Source organism: Ambystoma mexicanum, chromosome 6q (genome assembly GCF_040938575.1).
Source record: "Ambystoma mexicanum isolate Mex_15411 chromosome 6q, UKY_AmexF1_1, whole genome shotgun sequence".
In the NCBI taxonomy this organism is placed as follows: domain Eukaryota; kingdom Metazoa; phylum Chordata; class Amphibia; order Caudata; family Ambystomatidae; genus Ambystoma; species Ambystoma mexicanum.
In genome coordinates this window covers 1493401020-1493427799 of record NC_090937.1, presented here as the reverse complement: position 1 = coordinate 1493427799, position 26780 = coordinate 1493401020, and positions in this window count along the sequence as shown.

Genomic DNA, 26780 nt, shown 5'->3' with positions numbered 1-26780 from the left:
GAGAAGAGTGCCTGGAGTACATTACATGCTCAGAAGGTGTTCACGTTTGAAAGGGTATGACAGACATGTTTCAATTGCAAAACCCTAATATCATTCTTATGTTCCCTAAATACTATTTGATGTTATGCATGTTCCTTACAAACCACATTGGTGCTACTTGCTCATAGGTAATTCATTTTCTGAATGAGGTTGATGTATTTACTCGGTGAATTAATTGTTTATATATTAAGAAAATTACACATTTACAAATTCCAGAGAAATTAAATTACATATGTAGATTAGATGCAAACAGTATCACGGACCATGCTAAGTGACCAAAAGTGCATGTGTGTATATTATCATGGTATATTGTTTGGGTCAGGCTTTGCACAGTTTAGGGTACACCCATCACTCATATTTGGGCCTAACATTCAGGCCATCCCATTTAAGCAAGTGACTTACCGCTCTTTCATTTTCTGCAACACAACTTTAAAGAGAGAGAGAGATACACCTGTTGGTCCAAACACCACACAGCTTGAAGAGAGAAGTGCTTACTTGTGTTGCTCTCCCCCACACCCAACCTGACCTCAATCACTGCCCATTTCATCCTAGTCATTGTGCAGCAAGGACTGATGCTGCAAGATTCACATCATCCACTCTGCTTCATGTGTTTCTGTCCCTCACTATCATGTATCTCACGTCATACCACAATACCATCACTCCACTTCTCCACACCACTCCACCACACATCTCATCACCACCACCTCTCCACTATACACCAAAACCACACCACCTCATACCACCCCCCACCACCACAACCCCAGCACTCTTTACTACATCATCACACCCAGACAATAGCCAACCACCACCACACCCCAAAACCACTATCACACTCCCACAACATTACACCTTATAATCACTCCTACATTCCATACTACCACACATCTATACTCTATATCCCCATCATTCTACATGAGCAATCGACACTACCACTCTACAACACCACCACACCGCCACATAGCCGTATTCAACAACATCAAACACCGCCAGTCCACAACACTACTCCACCTCCACATCACTGCAGACCCGGCATTCTAACACATGACTCTAGAACAAGACCATAAAACTCCACCCCACGACACTACTCCACACATCACTTTACACCACCACTCCACACACCACCTCTCCCATCATTCCACACAATCACAACACTCCTCCAATCCACACCTCCAATCCACTCCCACTCAACCACCCTAAACAAACACAGGACCACTCCAAATTTCCACACCACTCCACATTATCACATGCCACTCCACATGCCAACTGCACACCTTGGCACTGGCACACTCTCTCTATACACATCCACTTCCCCATACCCGGACTCCACACTACTACCACACCACTCAGCAACAATTCACTAATACACTCAATCAGCACACAACCCACTCCACACCCCTGCACCGCCACACTATACAAAACCACTTCACAGCACCATACAACCCACTCGACACCCAGTTTCACTGCCCCACCAATCCACACCACCACTGTACAGTACCATTCTACACCACCACCACAACACAACTCCATACAACACTCCATGCCACTAACACTCCTCACCACCACAGCACTCCACAACACTGCATATCATCACTCCACACCACACTATCATTTCACAACAACACTTGACACCCCCTCTCCACCAGGCCAATGTGTCACTCTGCACCAAATTAATGCAATTTCAAATGTCCACAACGCCAACACCTTCCCATACCACACCCCTGCACCCTGACTCTGTATCACCACACCCCACCACAACTATCACTGTAAACCAGCATTCCACACATCAACACCACCAGTTTAACCCCCATACTCTATCATGCTCCACCTTAACAACATGCACAGACTGTACCTCTGTGTACCCAATTCACCACCACTGCAACTCTACCACATTCCCCTAGTGTAAAAACAGTCATGCTTCCATACAATTGTGCCCAATTGTGCCCTAACACACCTCCTCACTCATGTCTAGCCCCAACCACCAATCATTAACCCTTTCTACTCTCACACCCTACCACACACATTTATATCATAACCTTCTCAAACCCAGATACCTTCACCCACGCTCACCCACTCACACCATACATTTCCAGCTTCATCCGTGGTCACCGACGCTATCATACCCCGCTTTACCCACCCACCATACTTTTCCCATCCCTAGCCCCAGCAACCCACCCATCCTATCTCACATATGCCTTCCCTATAATTCTTGTTCATCCCTACACTGTCCCACCCTACTCACTTGCTACCTGCCCTACTTCACACCTTTCCAACCACCCTTCCATGGCCACCCACACCCATCCACCATATCTCACCCCTGCTTATCTCCAGCAACCCACCCTCCCTAGTTCACCTCTGCCTACCTCCACGAATCGTAGCTCATCTGTGCCTACAATGCTCACCCCTGTCTACTAGTTCCTATCATCCTTTCTCCCTTCCACCTTAGTTCACCCCTACCTCTGTCACCCTAGCTCACCGTTAATATTGTTATTTTTACCTTAAAATGACAATAGTGTTTGCTTTCATGTGTCATTAGTAATGTACATAGTAAAACAGAATTCCATACACTGCAGTGAAGAGAAGTCAGTCTACTTTGTCAATTATTAATGATCATTTTCTGTATGCACTAATCTTCAGATATGTTGTAAATTACTGATTGATTATAGCCTGAAAATGTTCTGCATTCTTACCTATACACGTACAATACAATATACAACCACAAATGACAACAGTATTGGGTTGGCAAATGTTTTTTTTTTTCTATAAAATGTGTTGTGTCCTATATTAAACTGGGGTATTAGCTATATGATATATGTTCACTGAAGAAACTTTAGTTAAAGTGCAGCTAAATTGGCCACATTTATTGCATCAAAACCCTTGAAATTCAGTGAATGTGGGAAGTGAATGTTTGTTTTACACCCAGTAGGTGGTCAAGCCTTCGGCCATGGCCACTATACATGTCTTTTGGGCCTTTGGCCGTGCACACTGTATATTTTAAAACACTACTGGGTCAGTAGCCATTGCATTCGCCCGTTTCTGCCATTGCATTCGACCGTGTCCACTGTACACGTTCCCCAATATGTTTCTTTCATGACCCACTAGGTGGCCATGGCTGAAGCCGCTGCCACTATACACAATATACACCATTAATTTTCTTTTTTTGACAAACATGTACTCTAAATGTCCAGTTCAGGGTGCCTTTGACAATCCCTTCGTTTGGAAAATGTTATTAGGGTTTAAGGTGAGGGGCTCTGTAAAATATTTTAAAAATTAGTCAATGGATTTATGCCAAAACAGTGAAGGAAATTAGGTCAACACGTTGTTCCCAAATTGTTTCCTATTCTGTCCAAATCTGACAAGATGTTTTCAAGCTACAGCTGTTGAAAAACTGCACCTTTCTCTATGGGAAAATAAATGTGAGTAGGCGTTTTTATGTTTTCTTAATAACATTTTCATTTTCTAATGAATCATTCCGCAAATATCCAGTTTGGCTGGGCTCTTGGTGAACTGTTTGTTTGGAAAATGTCATCCATATCCATCCAGCCAATCAAAGGTTATTAGCCTCGGTCAACTTACCTTCTGCTAAAGCACCAAGACAGATATAAAGGTTTTACCGGACAGAGATCACCCCCTTCTCTGTGAAATATTTTAATAACTAATGGATGGATTTACCCCAAACCAGTTAAGAGATTTAAGTCAGTGCTTTGCGCCAAGTTGTATTGTATTTGGTCCAAATCTTTCCAGCGGTTTTCAAGCTACTGCTGTTCAGAATTGTGAAACTGTAGTTTTTGTTTTCATAATAACATTTTCATGTTATAAAGTATTGTTTCGGGGATCCTTGCAGATGTTTTGCTTTGAAAATGTAATCCAAATCCATCCAGCAAGTCAAAAGTTATTAGCAGTTGAATTTTGGGAAAACATTGCAGATTTTTCATTTCTGAAAATCCTGTCAGCCTCTCTGCTGCAAAGCACCATGGGAGATATCATTATAATTTTGAGAGAAGTGAGTACCTCCTTCTCTGAAAAATCTTTTACAAACTACAGGAAGCAATTAACCCAGACACCCCTCAGAACTCGACTCAGCGCTTTGTGCCCAAGTTGTTTCATCCCTGGTCCATTTCTGTCCAGCAGTTTTTACGATGGATGCTTAAGCAAAAATGTGACTTTTTCCTCTATGGGAAAATGAATGGGGACTAATCTGTGTTTTCTTGTTTTCTTAACAACTTTTTTAATGGATCATTCTCAAAATGTCCGCTCTGGGGGGGTACGTATGTACAATTTTGGTTGCAGAATTTCATCCAAATACGTCACACGAGTCAAACGTTATTGGCAATTCATTTTTCAGTTCGGCCACCACACTATAATAAAGCTTAAAAAGTCCCATTTAAGAATAGCTGAGAAGGTTGTGGGTTGTTTAAAATATAAAACAAGCATCAAGTTCTTGAACTGTTAAAGCTGAAATAGCATAACCCAGAGAACTCAGGCTTTTTCAACATTGTCCCAAGGATGATATCTACAGGCCAAGCTCACTAATTGCATGAATTGTTCTTTAATGTACTGTTGGTATGATGATGATGCAAACGGTTGCTGATTGTTAATGGAAGGTTCAGTATCACCATGCCTGTCTGAGGAAGAGTGTTTCTCTTTTGACGTCAAGGATAAGACGCTGAATAGCTGCCTTAATGGAAGGCGGACTCATATAAGGTGAATGTCACAATATGAATAAAGCTCAAACATTCAAGAACACCGGAAGGATGTCTCCACGAATGACAAATTGAAAGAGACTTTCAGTGACAGACATGCGTTTGTCTCGGGTATTAATATTGTATTGCAAGTCCAGCTCTAACGAGGCAAATTGCTTCATGTGGGTTAACTCCACTTAGCTCCTGGCACCTGGCTGCCAATAAAGACATACATTATCTAGCGTGTGTAGCATTCAGCATTTCTGTTTCATCCTTTATACATTTGTATTTCTTCATTATAAATATTCTGCGCCGTGTATGCCAGAAAAAGAGGTTCATTTAAAGGGCAGAAAAAAGAAGAATTGTGAGCTGGAGAATAATGTGGAAGACGTTGAAATACTCAGGCAACGCCTTTGAAAGATGTGTGCTCTTTTCTAAAAGGAGTGGAAAAGCAATTGTTTTGGAATAATGAGAACTCGTGATTACTTTAAAATGTATGCTTTTTTGCTTTAAGACAGGCATATTTTTACGTTCTTTGTTTCCTTCCTGTCCAATACTTATGTTTATCAAACTATGCGAGTCTACAGTGATATAGAGACGATCATATAAAATAACGTCAAAGATTAATTAAAACAAACCATGACAATGTAATGCTTCTCAATGATTCTTAACGAGTAGATCCATATGCAATTCTCTTCGGATTGAAATAAGGCTCCTTGTGAAATAGTTTCACCAAGTAATTATTCTCTAGCACAACAGAGCAATATGTTTCTGACAGCAATTTCAGAAAGTTTGAAAATGTGATTTTTGAAGACAAAGATATCAATGATCGACTCAAACGTAGATAAGAGCAATACTTGCTACACAAGAAACAAAAAACAAAGGCGTGTGAAGAGAGCAGGCTGGTAAAAAATGTATTCAATATGGGTGTGCTGAGGGGGTCTGCTAGAAAAATGTGTAAAACTATAAACAAGCTCATTATGATGATAGATTGCTTTTCTTCTGTGAGCCATCCTACCTTGCCCGGCAATGTAATTGTATGTCCTTGGGTGGTTTTCTGATACAGTCCAAATCTTTACATCATGGACTAGTGCCGGTAAAACCAGCAGGTTGCCTCCGGACTTGCACATTTATTTCTTGCACCTGACTTGCCGGAATCCCAAAGGCATTACAGCTCCAGCAGTCTGTGAAGTCAGGCACCGGAAAATGTAATTCCCCATTCCCATTTGAGTTCCATAGGAGTCAATGAGGATGGGGCACACAGAAGCACCAGCACCATTAATACCTGCTCCGGTGCTTCCGTGAAAATCTGCGGCAGGTACAGGTCCGCTCTCCAGGTCTGACCCTGGCAGGTGGGACGGCACCCGCCCGCAGACTTGTACTGTGCCGGTCTGGTAACAACGGTGCCGGTCGGCTTACTTGTAACGAGGGCCCATGTTTGAAATAAATATGAAATATGTTTACATTGCTGACTGGATTATTGGAATCTCTATCTGGTTAGTGTTGCATTTACTTATAAATATAATTCCTTTTGTGCTATATTGTGAACTACTGATACCTATATTAATTCAAATGATTTGCAAAGAAAGGAATCAGCTATGATCAACTGTGCTTTGAGTCATGCTAGAGATCGTGGGACGAGAAGCCTCAGTGATACTCCATTGACACCAACAATTCTAAATCAAGGGTGTGTTTAGATTTTTGTAAAATTAATTGTAACTCTACAAGGAATTTGTAGAGAAGACCAATCCATTATTACAGTCAATAGAAGAATGGAGTGTTTAAATGCCACTCCTGAAGAAGGTTAAGGATAAGGGTGATGTTGGGTTGTTACCACTCATAAAAAAATGCTCCTTGCAGGTTTCACAGTTGAGTTGGAACCATGTATAAAAAACACACATTGAAAGCAAAAGGGAGTTCTGTTTCTTATATAGACATTTAGGCTTTTTAGAATGTAGGATGACCATGATACTTTGCCAATACTATAGTAAATAATGTTGTTGTGGAGATGCTACTACTAATGGTACCTACCTGTATCTGGGTGCATCACAAAGTTTTTCTTAGGAGCTCTAATGACTAGGATGTTGACTAACAGTCACTGGCAGTTTCCGCAAAAGAACCCAACATGCTGTATTTGTGAACAACATGTTAACATATCATTCTTATTTCCCAGTGGAACTGCTCATCTCTGTGTGAAACATGGCATCAAAAGTGTTTGTGAATTCAAAAATTGTGCAGTCACCTTTTAAGATATGCAGCGGTTTATTACATATATATCCCACAATACAGATTGCTAAAAAATCAACAGCTGTTTTTTTAAAAATAAAACAATACAATACTAAATAAACGCAACATAAAATAGTTGTCAACACATACATAGTAATTAATGAATGCATATAGTAAATGCTTTCACTGGCTGAAACCTCAATTCCAAGATAGCCAATACTGTTCTGTAAGACGTTTGCCTTTTTTTTTTTTTTTTTTTGAAGAGCAGCATAGGAGGTAACAAAGAAAGCGATTGTTATTTTTTTTATTGTATATTGATTAAAACATGTTCAACCTTAACAATTTAGTACAACAATAGATAGTATACATTTCATAAACCAACACATAAAATACATGTATACAGTTCATGAACACTTCCATGCATACACTAAGTGAATAAAACTAATAACAAAAAATAATCACGAAGAAGAACACACTAACCCTTAATACACAAAAAAACTAGTAGTAAATAACTGAAAAAAGAAAACTGTATTATGTATTCTAAATAAAATTCCTATTGCAAACACCTTTGACGTCTAAGGATGTTTCTCCAGGTTTAAATTATTGAGAAAGCCAGTAACTGCTATGACCATGGGTGTTGTTTCACCAGCCAGACCCTTCAACCAGATCAGTTCAGGATTAGGAATGCAAGACAGGTAATCCCATACAGGTCTAAAGAATGGCATACGAGGGGCTTATAATACAGGGCACTACATTTATCAAATGCTTCATTGTCTCTCTGGAATTTATATTCTTACAAAAACAACATGCAATATCTTCTTGAGGGATAATCTTTCTATGGTACAGTATTACTTTGGTCAAATAAAAGTTCCACCTGAACCAAATAAATTATTGCATAACATTAGAGCTCGGACACGACTGAACATGGGAAGCGAAAACTTCCCGATTTTTACGTCCTTGTACTAGATAATAAAGGGACTTGTAACTATGGAATTTTCCTATAGTGCAAAACCAGTCATTCCTATAAAGCCATTTTTTCACTAAGCCGGGATTTTTTCTTAGATCTTCTATTTCTATATCTGAGGCTTACAAGATTTCCTAGCAGTAATGCACACATCTATTCATGACAGAATTATGGTCGGATATTACTACAGTCCCCAAGTCCTCGTACAGGGAGTTCTCAACAAGAATGATCTTTCACTTGCCTCGGGCCCCTATCGAGATCAGCCCCAATTCAAACATAATAGCTCTGGTAGGCACTGTGTTAGGGATACGTAAGACACTTCACCATATGAGCCCCTCCCACTGATCCAAAAAGTCAGGTACCCACATCTGCAACAATACCATACCGTACGTACATTTTGAATTATTTTACCCTTATAATATTTTAGGAGTGGTGTGATGGAAAACTTTCAGTATTTAGCTTTAATCCTACACATCTGGATAGTTAAAACCCTCAGCTTGCCAAGGAGATGATCCTTTATGTCTTTCCTTTTCGAATAGGTGATAATAGGAAACCCCAGATATGTAACGTTATCAACTACTTCAAGTTTATCTCGGCCAAATGTCCAGGCAAAAGGGGTATGCCAGTAGGTTTTCCAGGCAAAAGGGGTATGCCAGTAGGTTTTCCGAAATTGAAGGATTTCCTGTTAGAATGGTTAATAATTAACAAATTCTCCTCTGCATATGATTCAAATGCCTGGATCAAATGCTGAAGACCTATCGGAGACTGATCAAACACTAGAAGATTGTCAGCATAAGCTAACCAAATGAGCCTTAAGTGGGACAACGTGGGGGGAGCAACAGCCTGGTGTTCTAAACTGTTATCTACATCGGATAAATATAAATTAAAGAGGCAGGGCGAAGAAAGAACGCACCCCTGCCTCAATCCCCTTTTGGTTGGTATCTCCCTAGAGAGTGTGCCCTCAGCATCCAACATTAACCGTAATTTAGAGTATTCTTGCAGGCCACTTATCAGATGCAACGAGCCCTCAGCGATCCCTCATTTAGAGAGATTATAATACAGGAGGCCTATGTCAAATAGATCGAAATATGCTTTTAAATCAAAAGATGCCAGGAAGCCATGCATCTCCTCCCACACCTTTCCAAATAGTGTCCTGCAGGCACCAACAATGATTTGCTTCAGGCTGGTTCCATGTCCCCTTTGAAATCTTCCCTTCTTCTCGAGCCCACACCTCCAGATGGGACAGCAAGACATATGCAAACATCTTGCTGTCAGCATCCAAAATTGAGATCGGGTGATAATTAGTTGGATCAGTTTTGGGGCCCCTTTTATAAATGGGAATCACATGCGCTAACCTCCATGATGAAGGATAGCACGCTGTGGTCACACTATGTTTAAAAAATAAGGAAGGGTAGTAGTCCAGGTGTCGGGAATCCACTTTCAAAAGCTGGTTGCTCAGCATATTAGGACCGGGAGCAAGCAAATTGCTTGAAACAATAATAAGCTCTCGAATAAAGTCCTGATTAAGGATTAAGGTTTAGTTCAAAAGCACTTTCCGAATCTGATGGTTCCGGGAACGTAAGCACCTGGGTGGCTGTTAAATCCGAGTATAATTCTGTAAAATGGAAAACCCAGTCCTGTTCTGCAACTCCGTAAATATGACGCTCACTATTTTCCCTATATAGCGAGTTTATTAACGACCAAAAGCTTCCACAGTTGGTACTCATAAGTCAGTTTAACATTAGTTCCACATCCCTTTTCAAAAGTCTGGTCCTTTGGCGTCTACTCCAGTTTGTGAACTGCCATCTAATCAATAAAATTGCAGATGTCAGGGCCAAATCTTTTAGAGAAATCAGGAGCATTTGAATCTTCGCTTTCATCACTCGTTTCCCTTTTGCTACAGGAACAAAAGCATGATTATAACGGTTTTTTTTGTCCACTGTCTACCTGGGTGTGGCTTCTCTGCCCATTCCGAGGCTCCACTAGTCAGTCAATAATTCAACCTAATGTGTCCACACAGAAAGTGTGCAATATCCATTCCCATGATGTTTCCATATTGAGAGTCTTCAGCCTAGCATTCAATCCAATCCCCCATTTAGACCTCCAAAGAATCCTATTACCAGAGGAGTTCAAAGACACATTTCTCATCACTTGCTCTCTTTCACATTGTGCTCCCATATTAAACATGGACACCAACATGTGATGGTCACTCCAATCAGTGCGAAAAATACCACAGAATACATGCATTCAAAAGCATGGAATCAACAAATACATAATCCAGAATTGATACACTGTTCCCTTTTTTCCATGGGCGACAACAAGCCTCCTCCACCTTGAAAGAACCATTTAACATAAACAACCACTTAAGACTATGTTGGTCCTTTTTTGACAACCCCTTTTTGGTGGCCAAATACAATATAACATCACCTTAGTTACCCAAGATCTGGGTTTGTGAAGAGAGTATTGTGCCCCCAAGAGTTCCAACTCAGTGAAATCAACTGCTCTTTAAGACTAAAGGCACTCTTGTTGATGGTCGTCCCTTGGCACACTATATAGGGCCCTCATCAGCCATGACCAATTTACAGCTTTATCAGGGTTGGAATACTCAGTAGGGGAAATATACACCTACCTGGTTTGTCCCGTTCTTGTTGACCTAGGAGGGGACACTGCAACAAGTGTGTTGTTTAAACCACTAGGATGGCTTGTATTGTCCAGGGAGCTTTATGAGTAAATAGCCAGACCCAAATATCTTAATGGTACATGTTCTTTCAAGATGAGCTTTTGTTTCAAAACCCAAAACTACCACATACGTGTGTTGTTCATTGATAAACTCTGCACTGCCAATGTCTTTAGTTGACGAGGCTCAGAGAGCATTCACCTCACTAAAGCAGAACAACATGAAGGCCCTATTTAGGGCAACCCACTCACGGGTGGTCCTTATAAACTCCACTAACATCTGTGGTGTGAAATAGCCTGGAATGCCACAAACTAACATGGAAATAAGGCCCTGAAATGTCAAAGTGACAAAGAGAGAAATTAAGCATCAAAACATGGAGATACCTAAAAATGTTCATTGCCTTACATAAGGGAAAGACATGAGACCACATTTGCAAAACGTCTTGGAGAGCTGAAGTCATACGGTCAGAAACAGCAGTATCCAGAATGTTAAACGAAAATGCCAAGTTGTGTGCAAGCTTGTGCAGCAGAATGTGACAAGAACAATTGCATGTAAAATGTGTCTTCCCCTTTCATTTGAAGATATGCTACTCAAAATGTGTGCAGCAGTTGTCATAAATGATCTGGAGTTCTGTCCATCAGGACCCAATCACAGAGGAAACCATAATTCACAGAATGTACAAGGATATGTGAATTGCAGCAGAATTAAGGTTTCACGGCTGAAACTTTCCCCAGTGACATTGAAATTATGCCTTTAATATTAACACTATAAGCATTGATATGTACAGCTAAAGTCTCTGAATATAATTAGGTTGCCCTTCTGTAATCACTGTTTGCAGGAAATTACTTTTGCAAGGGTTTATATGTTCAGATGGTGTGCATTTTCAAGGGTTAGTTAAAAGTAAACTGCTTCAGCAGTGGCAGGCCCAAACCATGGTTTCTGGTTTTGTTTCTCTGCTGTGGGTCCTCAAATGTGAAACTAAATTTCAAAGCCCATTGTCATGGGAATGGAAGTCTGATTACCCCTTCAAACTTGAAGTCATTCTGTTAGAAATACAAACAAAGGCTGGTAGAGATCATTTTGGTAGGGGGCAAGATAATGAATTGCCCTGCTCCCAAGCTTTTATGACTCAAACCATGTAGGTCCGTAATACATTTTGGTGACACCAAAATACCAGATGTTATGAAGAAAAACTCGATGTTATATATCGATAATATGTAAAATATGATCCATATTCCGCCCACCAAGCACTATATTTTTAATTAATATAGTTCTGGAGTAAATGAAAAAATACTGCAGCTTCCCACCAGTAGGTCTTACAGACACCTGACAAAGTTTAGGGGATTCACCGAAATATATAGTATTAAAAAATGTCATCATGTTTGTCCAAATATGAAGAGTAAGAGCATTTGTCATACAGTGAGAATTCCATGTGCAAAAATCAGATGATGTATTGGGTTGCATCGCCTGGTTTCCCAAAACACTCTCACATTCATGGGACCTATCGGCCCACAGATGGAGGTAACCCTTGAACACTGCCCAATCCGAGCCCTATGACACATCTGTGATGTCACTTGCATCAGTGGTGTCACTTGCCTAATAAATAAATTACTCCGCCTCAAATTAGGACTCTCCCTAGTAAATCTTGAGGTATGCAGCTGAAAAAATCTGGAACCATACTTGAAGAGTGAGGCCTAAATCTTGGAGTAGAACCAGGAGTTGTAGCTGAATTGGGACACTTTTGGAGGACATAGAGAATCACTGACTGACCCCTTGATTGTCCTAGCAGTGATGCTCTGATGCCCCCTGATGCTCATCAAGCTCTGTCATGTAAGTATAGACATCACCAGCCATAGATTAAATAAGCCTGATCCTCTTCAGAATTGCCACAGAGATTCCCCCATGGACAAATCCCCTGTTTTATTTGTTTGTGCAATTTAGTCATTTTCCTATTGAAAAATCCTTTACTTGTCTGTACATTGTAGTAATTATCCCATTGAAAAATCAATTTTTTCTGTGCATTTCAGTCATTTCCCTTTGAACAATCTCCAGTTTCTTTTGAAGATCTGTGGTATACTTTTCTCAGTAAATCAATCAATGTACACATTTATTTCACGGGCTTGGGATAGTTGGAATTCAAAACCAACGATCTCCTCCCAGTGCATTGTGAGTCGTTATAGTTATAAAGTATTCCCCCAAAGAAGTAATTTCAATGTGAGCTGAAAAACGACTTTGTCCATGTGTTTAAATGGTGTCCTACAAAAGGAATTTCTATTTGCATCTGTCATTTTAAACCCAAAACTATTTTTCCTATTGTGTGCTATCCCTTTGCCCAGAGCCTACCTGTTATCTGCCTCTGTCATTTTAGCTAAAAAACGATTTCCCTATTGTGAATCCTCTATTGCCTAGAGCTTGTTTGTCGTTTGCAGCCTTAGTCAAAACAAATTTAATTTGCATTTTCTTTTACATGGAAATTTAGGTTAACTTTTTAAAAACTGTTTTTTCTAGTCTGTTTCTCTTCCCCTACTGTATTGTGAGAATGAATTTCCAATTGCATTTCCTTTTCATTTGCCCATGTGTTGCATGTTCTAAAATCGATTTTCTTCTTGTGTGCTGGCTAGTATGTTGTAAAGCCTTATGTGTCTTCTAAGTATAAGCAGCAGGAAGTACCTTTTGTGCTCTTCCATAGCAGTGTTCCTGACTAGCTGAAAACCCATTTTCCGAATTGTCCCATTCATTACTGGCTCCCCATATTGTGTCTGAAAACCCCATTCAAAATCTGATGTTAACCTTGTGTATCCATTCCTTTACCCTGCCTTCCATTCAAAACTGACAAGCCTGGTGGAGGTCTGGAGGATGAGGGGGCGGGGGATGCTGGGGCTCAAGAATCCTTTTGTGCGCATGCACTTTCCTGTGGGTTGCATTCATTTTCATGATCTTTTGAACTGTGTTGATAGTAGTGGTGAAATAAGTAAAGTAAATCCGTGTGCTATACATGTTTGAGTTGTCTCAGTGTGCCGCTTGACTAAAAAGGACTCTGAAATGTGTGTTGCCACACCTTGGTGGCTATTGTGACTGTTTATTCTATGTTCCCATTAAATGATAAATTAATAAAATATTCATTGATAACACACCAGCCTGGTTCACAGTGTACTGTGACACAGGGAGCTTTGGAGGTTGCGTCCGAGATGGGTTGGAGGCCTCGTTAAAAAGAATCTAGATTGAAAAAATAAAAGTCTGTTTTATTGTGCACCACATTTATTGCAGGGGAAAGAGATACCTGACGTGACACACCTTGTAGAGACCCAGACTCTAAAGAGAAAGTCAACCCATTGATGATGAATTCGGGCCTAAGGGACGTTGCATGTTTTGTAACACTGTGGTATTATAGTCAGTGCCCCATAATATTGAGAGTACATGTCCCTTTCTTTCCGAGGTAGATGACCCATGGATTGAGGTGTATGGCTTGGGAAGAGGATCCACATGTCTTTAGGTCTTGATATGTCCCACAGTTGCCAAACTTGAGGAAAGTTCACATGAGCAAGCTAGTTGCCTTACACCTTGGAGCGGACCCACATATAGCAGATTTGTCGATAATTGCCAAGGGCGATCTTCTGGGCAAAGCCCCTTTCCTGAATATTCTGAATGTGTTGGGACAAAATGTAACCTTGTACCAAAGAATGGACCGACAGGTTGTAAACTTAAAAATGGAGCCCAAGAGCAGGCTTTTGAACTGCTGTGAAGATCAGTAGTTTCGGCCCTTGCTGGATAGGTCGCCAGGGAACATGTATTTGGGAAATCCGGCTCCATCTGGGCAGCTATCATACAACTGCAGACCTCCATAGACTTCAGAGTAATGCTTCTTCCAAAGGGGGGTGTAAGGCCAGACCTCCTAATTGGAGAAGACCCATGTCCAAACTGACAAGTGATGGCAGAGAGTCAGCTGACTCGGTGTGCACAGATATTGAACAGCCTTCTAATTCAGGCTCCTTACTTTTGGCCCTTCTATCTTGATTGCAACTTTGTGGCGGCACATAGAAGCACAATTAGTTGGAACATATGTTTGTAAAGCAGACTGGCCAGGCATCTCACATTCTAAGACAGAATCTTCCTCTGTCTAGAGGTCTGAGGAAGAAAGTATTGTGGGACAACCCACTGAAGCCATTAGTTTACTTTGCTCATTTTGTATAAACATAGACTCTTGGATAGTATGATTCTGGAGGAATTTCCTGGATGAGGTGTATTGCTTTATTTTTGATTTTTGAAGTTCTTCGTTGTGTTCCCCTTTACCATAGCAACATGCTTTGTTTTCTAAGTTACTTTGCACAGCCCCAGGCCACTTGCCTCATTAAATGGGTTTGATTGAACCTTATTCCTTGTTAGTTCAATAATAATAATAATAATAATAATAATAATAATAATAATAATAATAATAAGAATCATCATAACCCATAAACCTATTGAATGAAGAAGGCACCAAACCGTATAGCGAAGAAGGCCATGGCCTTGCTTGGCGAATATCCTCAAATGCAGACACAGCAGGGTGCCGTGACTGAGTGCTACACGCATTCTGTATAAATCAATTTCTTGTGTCAAATCAGATTCACCACCGTCTTGGGAAGGTGGAAAATACACACTCAGCTCCTCTTCCTTGGCTGCATTTATCAACTTTACCACTGAGGGGGACTTTACTTCTGATTTGATACGTGCATATAGCGACCATAGGAGGATAGGACATAGTCCACAGACAAGTGAGCTCTTTGAGTGTTATCCTCTTCATCAATGGTCAGTTGCCTATTCAGAGAGAGGGAAAGTTGCTGTTGAATTGGTGGAGGTAGCGGCTCCATAGCAACCTTATTATTTAGGTTGCATTGAGTTACTGATTGAGTTATTATTGTATTACTGTACGCAACATTTCAGCATTTGATACAAAATTAGATTTGGCACTGAAGCCACATTATTGTGGCTGGCCGGTATGAGGGCTCATTGAGTTGGAAGCAATAGTTATCGCGCTTCTCAAGGTGTCCTTGAGAAGATGAGCCACCCTGCTCATCCCTTGCCCAAGCAAAAGAGGGAGATGGAGCTAGCGTTTACTTTCCAACATCTGGTCGGAGAGTATGCAAGTCTGAAGGTTTGGACAGACCTCAAAGAGCGTATGTCCTTTCCTTGCCCTAAATGGAGAGGTTAAACACACAAGGTCCGAATTTGCAAGAACAAAAGAGTCACTGATCCTTTAATTGACCCGGTATAATAAGATGTATTGGGCTTCCTTAGATTCGGAGTGACGGGCAAAACAAGAATGGATATGACGCTCAATACTAACGTGACGCGAATCAGAGTCGGCAATACGCACCCACCATCCCCTATTCCGTGAGCACCGGTAAAGAATGGCACTGATGCTAATCACTCTCTCGGTGTGCAAAGGATTGTTCAAAGACACATGCGCTGGTATTTTAGATGCAAGCAGTAGGGAGGGATTGATTCCTCACTGATTCACACTAAAAACACAACTGCAAGTGGGCACTAGAATCGCTAATACATTCCCTGACATCTTCCAAACTGCTCCACAACTGTACTTTCCAGCACTTCGCTACCGCTTACTCGCATGGGGATTTATAAGATGCAGCTCCTCCTTTTAGGTGGACATAGAAAAGATACTAAAGCAGCTCTGCTTGCAAGGTAGGACATTTCTGATCAGCACTGCTCCACAACTGCGCTTTCCAGGAAGTGATTGTGCTGCTAGAGATATGCAGCCAATGGCATCAGGGCACATGACAAATTTCTAAAGATTTTACAGGTGAAACGATTGCAAACTTGATGCTTATACATCTTTGGGACATTTTCTTTACATGTTGCTGGCGCAGTGGGAGACAGGTTTGGTAAATACATACATGTCCTCTTTCGCTTCCCCCTCTGCTTGAAAATGTATCCATTGTATGCCAGCATGAGACAGGCAGCATGACATTTGTAAAAAAAAATGTGCGCTAAAGGAAAGAGTACAAGAGATGTCACCTGTTTTATAATTTATGTTTGCACCATTGGGCCTCATTACGAGCATGGTGGTAGCTGTGCCTGTATGGCAGGCACGGCTACCGCCATGCTCACTACCAGAACTGCACCGCCTCCCGTGATTGGGCAATAACCGGCCCATTACGAGATGAATGGGCTGCTAATTGTCCATTCGCCGGTGGCGGTATTGCCGGGCTCCCGATCCCCATTCTGCCCTAATATGTTGTAAGAAATGACACAACAGAATGTGTGTGCTAATGTTGAAAGTCCCTTGCATTCACTTACACACATTATTTTATAAAATGGACACTATTGTTTCTCAAGGGAGATGAGATTACAATTTCGATGACCTGTACTATTGTTATTGCTTCTCAGCTTCAGGGTGAAAATAATATAGTAGAGAAAGCTTGGAAGATCATTCTAGGTAAAATTTCACTGGCCGTTTCAGGCCTTGAAAAATGTCATTGGGCCTCATTACAAGGTTGCAGGTAAGGGGTTAACAGTGCTAGTAAAGGTGCATGTGCCGTTAACCCCTCACCTCCGCATTATGAGGTCCTTTAGTGGGTCCCGCTAAGGGCGGCTGGTTTTACCAGGCGCCCTTAGCGGGAGCCGCTAAAGGACCAGCATGCTAATAACGGGCCAGTTATTAACGGGCCCGTTATTAGCATGCTCCCCATTTCCACTGAGCCCTATGGGGGCTCGAATGGGAATGGGGATGGGTTCCCTGAATGGGGAAATACCGGCTTCTCCAAGGTTGAAATGGCGCAGTAATTCCCCATTCAGGAAACCCGGACCCGGTATGCGGTAAGGGGGTAGCCATGGTGCTAACAGCACCATGGCTACCTCCGACCTCTTAATAAGGCCCATTTATTGTCTTGATTAATTCCGGGACATCATCATCTCTTACATTTTGATTCGCGTCTCTGGTCATCCCAAAATAGCTTCGAATCTGTGGCTGAAAATGGCAATAGGTTGTAACTTTCTTTGTTATACTTATATAATGTTGTACATTTAAAACAACGAGGCAGATTCTCAAAACATACTGCAAATTAAATAATTGAACAGAGGATGTATTTATTTTTATGTTTGGCAGTTTTAGGAATGCAAAGGCCACCTCATTCTCAAATGTGACCTGCACATTTCATTGGGTCTGGATAGCAGTGCTAGCAAGTAACTGGTCACCCTTCTTACATGAATGTACCAATGCATGGCTGGCTGCAAGGACCGTAAGGCGACTGTGACAGAGACAAGTCAGAAACATAAAAGCATTTTGATTGTTGTCCAAGGAAAATAAATGCAAGGGCTCAAACCATTGCTGCCACACTTAAAAGGTTACATGTTAAGATCATGAATGATCCTGTTATGCATTGTGTGCCACCCTACCCTTTCTCTAACCAGTTGTATTTGTATTTATTAATTTTATAAATGTACATAAATCTATAAATTCCAGTTGCTCGGGAATCATTCATTTGTGCACTTTTCAATGTGTTTCCTTTTTTGAAATGGGGGCGCACATATGTAGAATCAAATGAGTAAAAGGGGTAGCCAAGGCGACATCTTTTTTTTGTCTGAGGAATGAGATGTGGTAGTGCATCTCCTCACGTGTGCCAAAAATGTTTTGAGGATTTGGCCCAATGTATCTGTATTTTTGTATGATTAGGAACAAAAGTGGTTTTCCTGGGACCCAATAGCGAGAGACATCTTTCCTGAAGTCATGCAGCGAGTTGAGAGGGAGAGAACACCAGCAGGGGTTGATTTTGTGCAGCCATTCTTGTGGCACATCAGCTACCAATACTGAGGGATCCACGTGATGCGTCAGGTGACCATTCACTTCTATTGCCTGGAGGTCCCAGTAAAGGGCGTAACAAGAACACCATTTCATCATCGTAATCATTATAGCCAGATTGTGACAGATAAGCACATTATTTCTTAGTTTAATTATTATGCCCTTCTTGTAAGTGTTAAGGGCACTAATATGTTGGTATAATTATTGCACACTGGTTGTTATTTGCTGTTAACTTGTCTACAACAGTGGGTGAGTCTTGTCAATACAGTTTTAGTTAACTTTGGCTTTTTTCATCTGGAATGCTTATCATGAGTTATTAAAAGGAAGTTTGCAGCATTCCTAGTGTGCAATTACCACGTCTATACTATGGGCCTCATTACGAGTCAGGCGTTAAGGGTTTTACGGCGCCGTAAACGGCGCAGACCTTTAATGCCTGATTACAAGGTCCCTTTGCGGGATGGTGATTTTAACGCCTGCTTTTTGCAGGCGTTAAAAACCATGCCGCAAAGGGACCTTGGTGCTAAGTACGGTGCCGCAATTTGCGGCACCGTACTTAGCGCCTTCCCCATTCCCATTATGCCCTATGGGGAAAAAATGGGAATGGGGAAGGGCCATGGCGGAAGGGGGAATTACCACATCGCCAACCTCGGAATGGGGTGGTAATTCCCCATTCTGCCATGGCGGAGTCGGAAAGTTACCGGCATGGACCATGGTGCTATTAGCACCATGGTCCATCCGCCAGGGTCGTAATGAGGCCCTATGTGTAATATAGACCACCACCTCATGGTATAAGTTTTTAGAATCTTAGAACAGTTAGAACTGCCTGTACTGCTCTATATGTTACATCTGTACTTACGTAGCCACATGCTGGTCTTCTGGATATTTAGGCCCTCATTACAACACCGGCGGTAACCAATGGCGCTATTAGCACCATGGTTGCTGCCGGTATTGTAACAAGTCCGCCATGGTGCAATGGGGAATTACCACCCCATTCCAAGGTTGGCGGGGTGGTAATTCCCCATTGCACCATTGGCCCTTCCCCATTCCCATTTTCGCCCCATAGGGCTCAATGGGAATGGGGAAGGCGGTAATTATGGTACCGCAAATTGCGGTACCGTAATTACCTTCAGGGTCCCTTTGCGGGTCCCTACTTTAACGGCTGGTCCAGACCAGCCGTTAAGGTCGGGAGCTGCAAAGGGACCTTGTAATTAGGCGCTAAGGGGTTAATGGCACCGCAGCCTTTTACGGTGCCGTTAACCCCTTAGCGCCAGGGTCGTAATGACTCCCCTAGTCTGTTTCTTTTTATGCAAGTGACATCTATTATCTTATAAGTTGTTTACATCTTGATTTTCTATTTCGCAGAGTTGTTCTCAACCTCTTTCACTGTCTGTTGTGATATTATCTACATGAGAATAATTATATGGCACATTTTGATAGATTGATAAATAAATAGCAGTTGCCTTGCTGTTGTGTTTAACCCTTCTTTTACTGTGAGTTGCTATTGTCTACTTCATGTTCTTTCTTTGTGGTTCTAGCTTTGGCTTTATTCACTTATTCAGATTATAACTATGTTTTCTATCTGATTGATTGCCCCACTTAATACTATTCTGATTTATTGGATCATTTCTCGGATTTCCTATCCCAAGGTGTTATCACAAATTAAATATTATCCTGGTAATGTCAATGGTCATAATGCCCCCTTTTTCTATGGGATGTTGACTATGATTCATGATTTATTTGTTACCTCTGAATTGGCATCATCAATATATATCCGAAAGCATGCATGCAAAGGGTCATGTTTAGGTTTTAATAGCTCCCCATATGTAATAATTATTACAAATTTCTATCTTTTATCCAGCGACTGGATTGATAATTTTTTCATTCCTTTTCGTATTTTACTCACCAAACCTTTTAAGTTGTTCAGTCTAATCCTCCACATATAGCAAAGAAGGACTTCTCTAACTTACCTAATTCATTTCTTGATGAAGGCCTACGTTCAATGATGCCTTTCTTTGAAGATAATGTTGATGTGCATGTTCTGGTTTCTGCATATCATTGTTCTATTGCAAAATTTGAAAGTTCCTATCTCTGCAGAAATTAGAAAAAAAGTTAGAATGGGTCTTAGAAATTCCCAGTTGTTATTCTAAAATAAGTGCTAACTATGCGCTTTTGAAAGACCTCAGCATTCTCATACTGCTCCTTTTAATTCAAAATCAGTCGTAAAATAGCTGAAGCTCTTAATCATAGATGCAGAAATGGTATACTGTGCCCCCAAATCCTCGTCAACCACTATTCAAGCTAAGGCTCCTTTTCAGGGTGCCTTGCATTGAACAATCTTTTCCCTCCTCTTAAAGTTTCCTCTTTAGTGGAACAATGGTCAGTTTAATTATTTTGTAAAATATTGAATGTATTCAAGAAGGTCTGTCGAACCAGATACTATAAGTCCCAGTTCCCTCTTTAAGTGCTAGAGACACCCCATCTGAAATGAGTGTCACCTGAATCTACACCTTTCATAGTTGTTGTTATGCTTGCCAACTTCTGAAAAGCCTGTGAGGAGAATCACTTTTATCTTTTTTAAAGATGTTTAATAATTCGTTGGTAGAAGGAATATTTGCTGACCAATTAAAGATTTTGCTTAGTACACTTTGCTTATGAAATACTTCACTAGATGTATCTATCTCAAGCAATTGTATTGCCAGCCTTGTATTTTCTAGGAAGATACTTCAGGCAGCCATCCAGGGCAGGTCAGGAGCCCCCCCTCACCCGTGGCACCACTTCCACCTTTTGCACCAACGTGCGCTCATCTCCATGCACGAAGCATCGCTGCGGCGCACTTTAGCACCAGCACGAGAAGGAAGCCTCCCCTGCATACATGCAAGCCATCACCTTGCTTTCACTTGACCCGATCCCTGTGCATCTCGGCCTCCAGCAACAGGATCGAGTCGTGCAGTAGCCATACAAAGATGGCAGCCATGTTTTTGTCAGAGATCATCTGACTCCTCCTCTCCCCGCCCAGCACAGCTGATTGGCCTCACGCCAATATTTACTTTCAAGACCCGAACCGGAGGCGGAAGCCGGCCGCTCCAGCAAGGGCCGCAACAATAAGGGCATGTCTGCGTCTGTGTCCGCAGCGTGCCCGCAAGTGAACCACTGCAACCCTTCCAGCTGAGCAGCCTATATACTCTATTTTACCGCTACCTTCAGTAAGTCCTTGGCGTGAACTGTAAGTAAAATCACACTGTCAATCAGGAGAAACGCTGCTAAGCCGCTCTATGTGCCCCTGATGCACCTGCTGTGTACAAACATATACATGACTAGACAAAGAGTTACCCCTGCTAATCTCTCTATAATTGCCTTGATAACTACACTAATATAGACTGCTATTTACTAGTAAGTGATTGGAGTGCACTCTGAAGACCAATGCTTAATAACTGTACCATACTACTTAATAACCTCTACCTAGCTATTGCTGCCTATACCTAGCCACTGTGTTGCCCATGCCTAGCCACTGTGTGCCCCATGCCTAGCCACTGTGTTGCCCATGCCTAGCCACTGTGTTGCCTATGCCTAGCCACTGTGTTGCCCATGCCTAGCCATTGTTGCCTATACCTAGCCACTGTGTTGCCCATGCCTAGCCACTGTGTTGCCCATGCCTAGCCACTGTATTGCCCATGCTTAGCCACTGTGTTGCCCATGCCTAGCCATTGTTGCCTATACCTAGCCACTGTGTTGCCTATACCTAGCCACTGTGTTGCCCATGCCTAGCCACTGTGTTGCCCATGCCTTGCCATTGTTGCCTATGCCTGGCCACTGTGTAGCCACTGTGTTGCCCATGCCTAGCCACTGTGTTGCCCATGCCTAGCCACTGTGTTGCCCTTGCCTAGCCATTGTTGTCCATGCCTAGCCACTGTGCTGCAAATGCCCAGCCAAGTGATTGGTGTTCTGCCCAAAACTGATAGCTGATTGCTGCCCTGTGCCCTCCCATCATGGCCAACATCACACCCCCACCCTCCGCACTCATCCCCCCTTCGCCCTACCTTCTATTCTTCTTCACCAAACCCACTTATCACAACCCTAGCACACGCTCGACGCGCCCTAGAGCCACTAACTCTAGAAATCAAATACTAGGCCTCCGCTCCAGATCCGCACCACAAACCCCACTTGCCAAAACTGAAAACAAACCTACCTCAGAACACCACAAAATTACCAATACCAAGAAGGCAGCCAATGGGCAGATTACCACCCGACCCCCACAGCCATGCCCAGACAATGTGCACTAATTAATGCCAGAACCCTCCCTGCCCACGTTAGAGAAATGCATGACCTTCTAACCAACCTCGACCTTGACATATTCGCCATCACCGAAACTTGGTTACACAATGCCGCAGGCCCTGCCATCTCCGTAGCTATCCCATCAGGATACTCCATCCTCTGACAGAACAGAACGCTGTCCACAGGTGGGGGGGTAGCCCTCATAGTCAAAGATCACCCCGAAATTAGGGGAGAACATAGACTCTCTATCGGCCACGATCGCACTCTCTCCCAATACCACCATCACCGTTAATCTAGTATATCGCCCGCCAGGCCCAATACTGGACTTCCAGGACAACCTCTCACATCTGCTAGGTGAAAACCCTAAAACAACTACCAAAACTATTCTCTTAGGAGACCTTAATCTGGGACCCCACGACCAGAAAGATAGACCCTCCACTACATTAGCACAAGCTCTCCAAGAAATGGACTTTGAACAAAACGTACTCCATTCTGCCCACAACAAAGGACGTACTCTTGACTGGATAGCCGACCACAACTGTGGCATCGACATCAGCTCCATCACACCCACCCCTTGGTCCGACCACTTTCTCATTCATTTCCTCATCCCTACACCCAACAACTCGGTAAAAAAATTCAAGCCAGCACCGCCAGCCTTAGCTAGAAGCACCAAGAACCTCACCAAAGAAAATATTTCCCCCTACCTAGAGGCCCTCACTACCAACCTCCTTGCCACACCATACCCTGCTGCACTGGCGGATATCTACAAATCCACCATTAGCACTGCCATAGATATCATCGCCCCTCTACACAAGAAAAAATCAAAAAATACCAAACACTCAAATACTTGGTTCTCAGCAGCAGAATTAAAAGAATTACAAACCAAAAAACGCAAAGCCCTAAATTTATTGCAAAGTGCGCCTAACACATCCTCACTATCCTTCTACAAATCACTGGCCACCCAATACAAAAAAAGTATCATAGCAGCCAAATCCACATCCTACAATGAAAGAATCGCTAACGCCACATCAGAAACCAAAGAGCTTTTCGCCATCATCAAAGAACTATCCACGCCGGCCACCAAGTCTCAAGAGATTGTTAAGGACCAAGCCTGGTGTAACACCATACAGTCCGCCCTCATAAACAAAATTGAACTCCTCCAAGCAAAAATCTTAGACCATCACAAAAATCTCACTCAGCACATCTTATCAGCATCCCATACGGACACAGTGACTGATAATAAAAAGACACATCTCATCACTCCATTCAAATTTAGAGAAGTCTCAGAAAAAGAGGTAGTCGATATCGTTAACAGAATCAAACCCTCTAATTGCAAAGGCGACACCTGCCCCGCTAAACTAGTTAAAGACTGCGTAGAAACACTAGCCCCATTTCTTAAAACCTTCATCAATGCATCCTTCAACACAAACTCAGTCCCAACCAGCTTAAAAGATGCCTGGGTGTGCCCTCTTCTCAAAAAACCCACTCTAGATCTAATATCATTCTGGCTTAAAAATTGCCAAAGCACATATGCAGCCATTCACCTGAGGGTTTAGAGTGTGTAATTGGTGTTAAGCTCTTTTAAAAATGGGTACTAACAGATTGTCTATATGTATATACTCTGGTCTCCCTCCTGTCCCTGAATTGTTTTGTGCTCCAGGGATCCACTGTATCACCTATTTATTTTATCATATACATGGAGCCCCTGGGAGGTCCGATTACCTAGTGAGGCATTAATATTCATCAGTATTCCAATGAAACTCAGTTGAACCTAAAAACAGAAACTAGGGTAGATGTCTGCTGCCTTAGGGGAAGTCTGAATACAAAGTTGCTTGTTTTTTTCCTCTCCTCCCTTTCTGAACCCCTCTCCCTCACCTTTTGTTTTCTCCGGCTCTACCAGAAATGTCAGTAGGCTTAGTACGGTAGTCGCCTGTCTATTTCCATTTCCTTCCCACTCTCCCCCTCCCTTCCCTATCTATGTTTTAGCCCTTGCACTGAAATGGCATCAAGCTGAGTACGATAGTTAATTTCACATCCTTACTGTTCATGGCCTGTAAGAATGTCATTGTATTTTCCCTTGTTCCCTCCCTTGCCTTGAAGGACTGTGAAACACATTGGCCCTCATTACGACCCTGGCGGAGATCCATGGTGTAATTTGCACCATGGACCATGGCGCAAAGCTGCCAACACCGCCATGGGGGTTGGCGGATTTACCGCCCCATTCCGACCTTGGCGGGGCAGTAAATCCCCAATCCCCATTTTGCCCTTCCCCATTCCCATTCTTGCCCCATAGGGTATAATGGGAGTGGGGAAGGCGTTAATTACGCCACCGTAAATTACGGTGGCGTAATTAACATCAAGGTCCCGTAGCGCCATGGATTTCTCCGCCCGGAAAAAGCAGGCGGAAAAAGGCTCCATGGCGCTACGGGAACTCGTAGTAAGGCGGAAGGGTCCGCCATGATTTCCGCTGGCGTAAACCCACTCCGCCAGGGTCGTAATGAGGGCCATTGGGCCTCATTACACGGAAGGCGGTAAGGGTTAACGGTGACCGGTAATGCTACCGGTGACCGTTAACCCTTACCACCTTACTACGAGTTCCCTTTGCGGGACCGGACTTTAATGGCTGGTTTTACCAGCCGTTAAAGTAGGGTGCCGCAAAGGGTCCTTGGTGCTAATTACGGTACCACAATTTGCGGTACCGTAATTAGCGCCTTCCCCATTCCCATTATGCCCTATGGGGGCAAAAATGTGAATGGGGAAGGGCCTTGGTGAATGGGGAATTACCACCCCCGCTCACCTTGGAGTAGGGTGGTAATTCCACCATCCACCAAGGCGGACACGGTAAAATACCGGCGGCAACCATGGCGCTAATAGCGCCATGGTTACCGCCTACCGTGTAATGAGGCCCATTGTGTATAGTTGCTATATAAATAAACTATCATATCATATCATTGAGTCCTGGTTGTTAGTAGCAAATCAGAAATGTAATACAGCAAACACTGAATTCCTTTTGTGTCCTCTCGGACAAACAATGACATGTTTCATTGGCTATCCATCTTAGATAAAGATTGTATTTGTACTACTTTATTTTGTATGCACACTGGCTAAGTTATATTCTTGATAGCAAATTGTGAATGTAAGATCATGTAATGACAAAAGTTAAAATTGCCCAGTATCAGATTACTTTCTTGCGCCACCTTAATCTGTTTAATTCTCATGGTCTTTTTCATTCAGTTGTTCTAATACCAGTGTTATCCAATACTGAAGAAGGCAAATATCTGTTTGTGGTCCTTCAAAAAATGTATACTCAGCCATCTAAAATCATGTTTCCATGCACTGCCTGACTTACTGTTGGTGCAAAGTAATATGATCACATGACCCCAATTCTCCAAACCATCCACTGATTGCCATTCGTATCACTAATATATTTCTGTACCTGTTGTATTGCTTTTAAAGAAATTTGGCTTAAACAACCAAAAATGTCTTTCTGAGAAGTTGCTCATTTTGGCTACTCTTTGTGAGATTCGAGTAAACAATTGACTGGGATGGATAATCGAAAAGTGAAGAAAATGTCTACTGAAAATCATTCTTGTTCTTGTGTCCTGTATCGAATTTAGAATTGTCTTCACTTTTTAAGAAAAGTGTTTCTTTATTCTTATTGATCTCAAATCCTGGAATTGTCTTTTATTTTTAATATTTACATTTTCGTTTTTCTTCTATTTGTTGTTTAATTGCTCTTTTATCATATTTCATTTGCCCTGTTGTGCTTGTTGGTCAGGGTAGCACTTTAGCAAACACTTTTCATAAACAAATACATAGGCTAGCATTTAAACAGAAATGCAGTGTTTGAGAAAAACATCACAGTCTGGAACTTTTCAGAGGTGCTTACCTAAGGCTTCACAAGTAGATTGAGATCCATTTGGTGAAAGGGGAACTCTTATTGGAAACAACATACATGAATGCATTGAATGTATTGAAATGAAACAATATCAGCTATTTACAATAGTTAGTGTTTACTTTCAGAGCTGATGCTGTTTTGACGGTTTAGGTAACTGCTTCCTCAAGGGAGAGGGTTAAGTGTATCAGTGTACATCTGAATAAAGGGATGCAAGAATAATTTTGATCAAT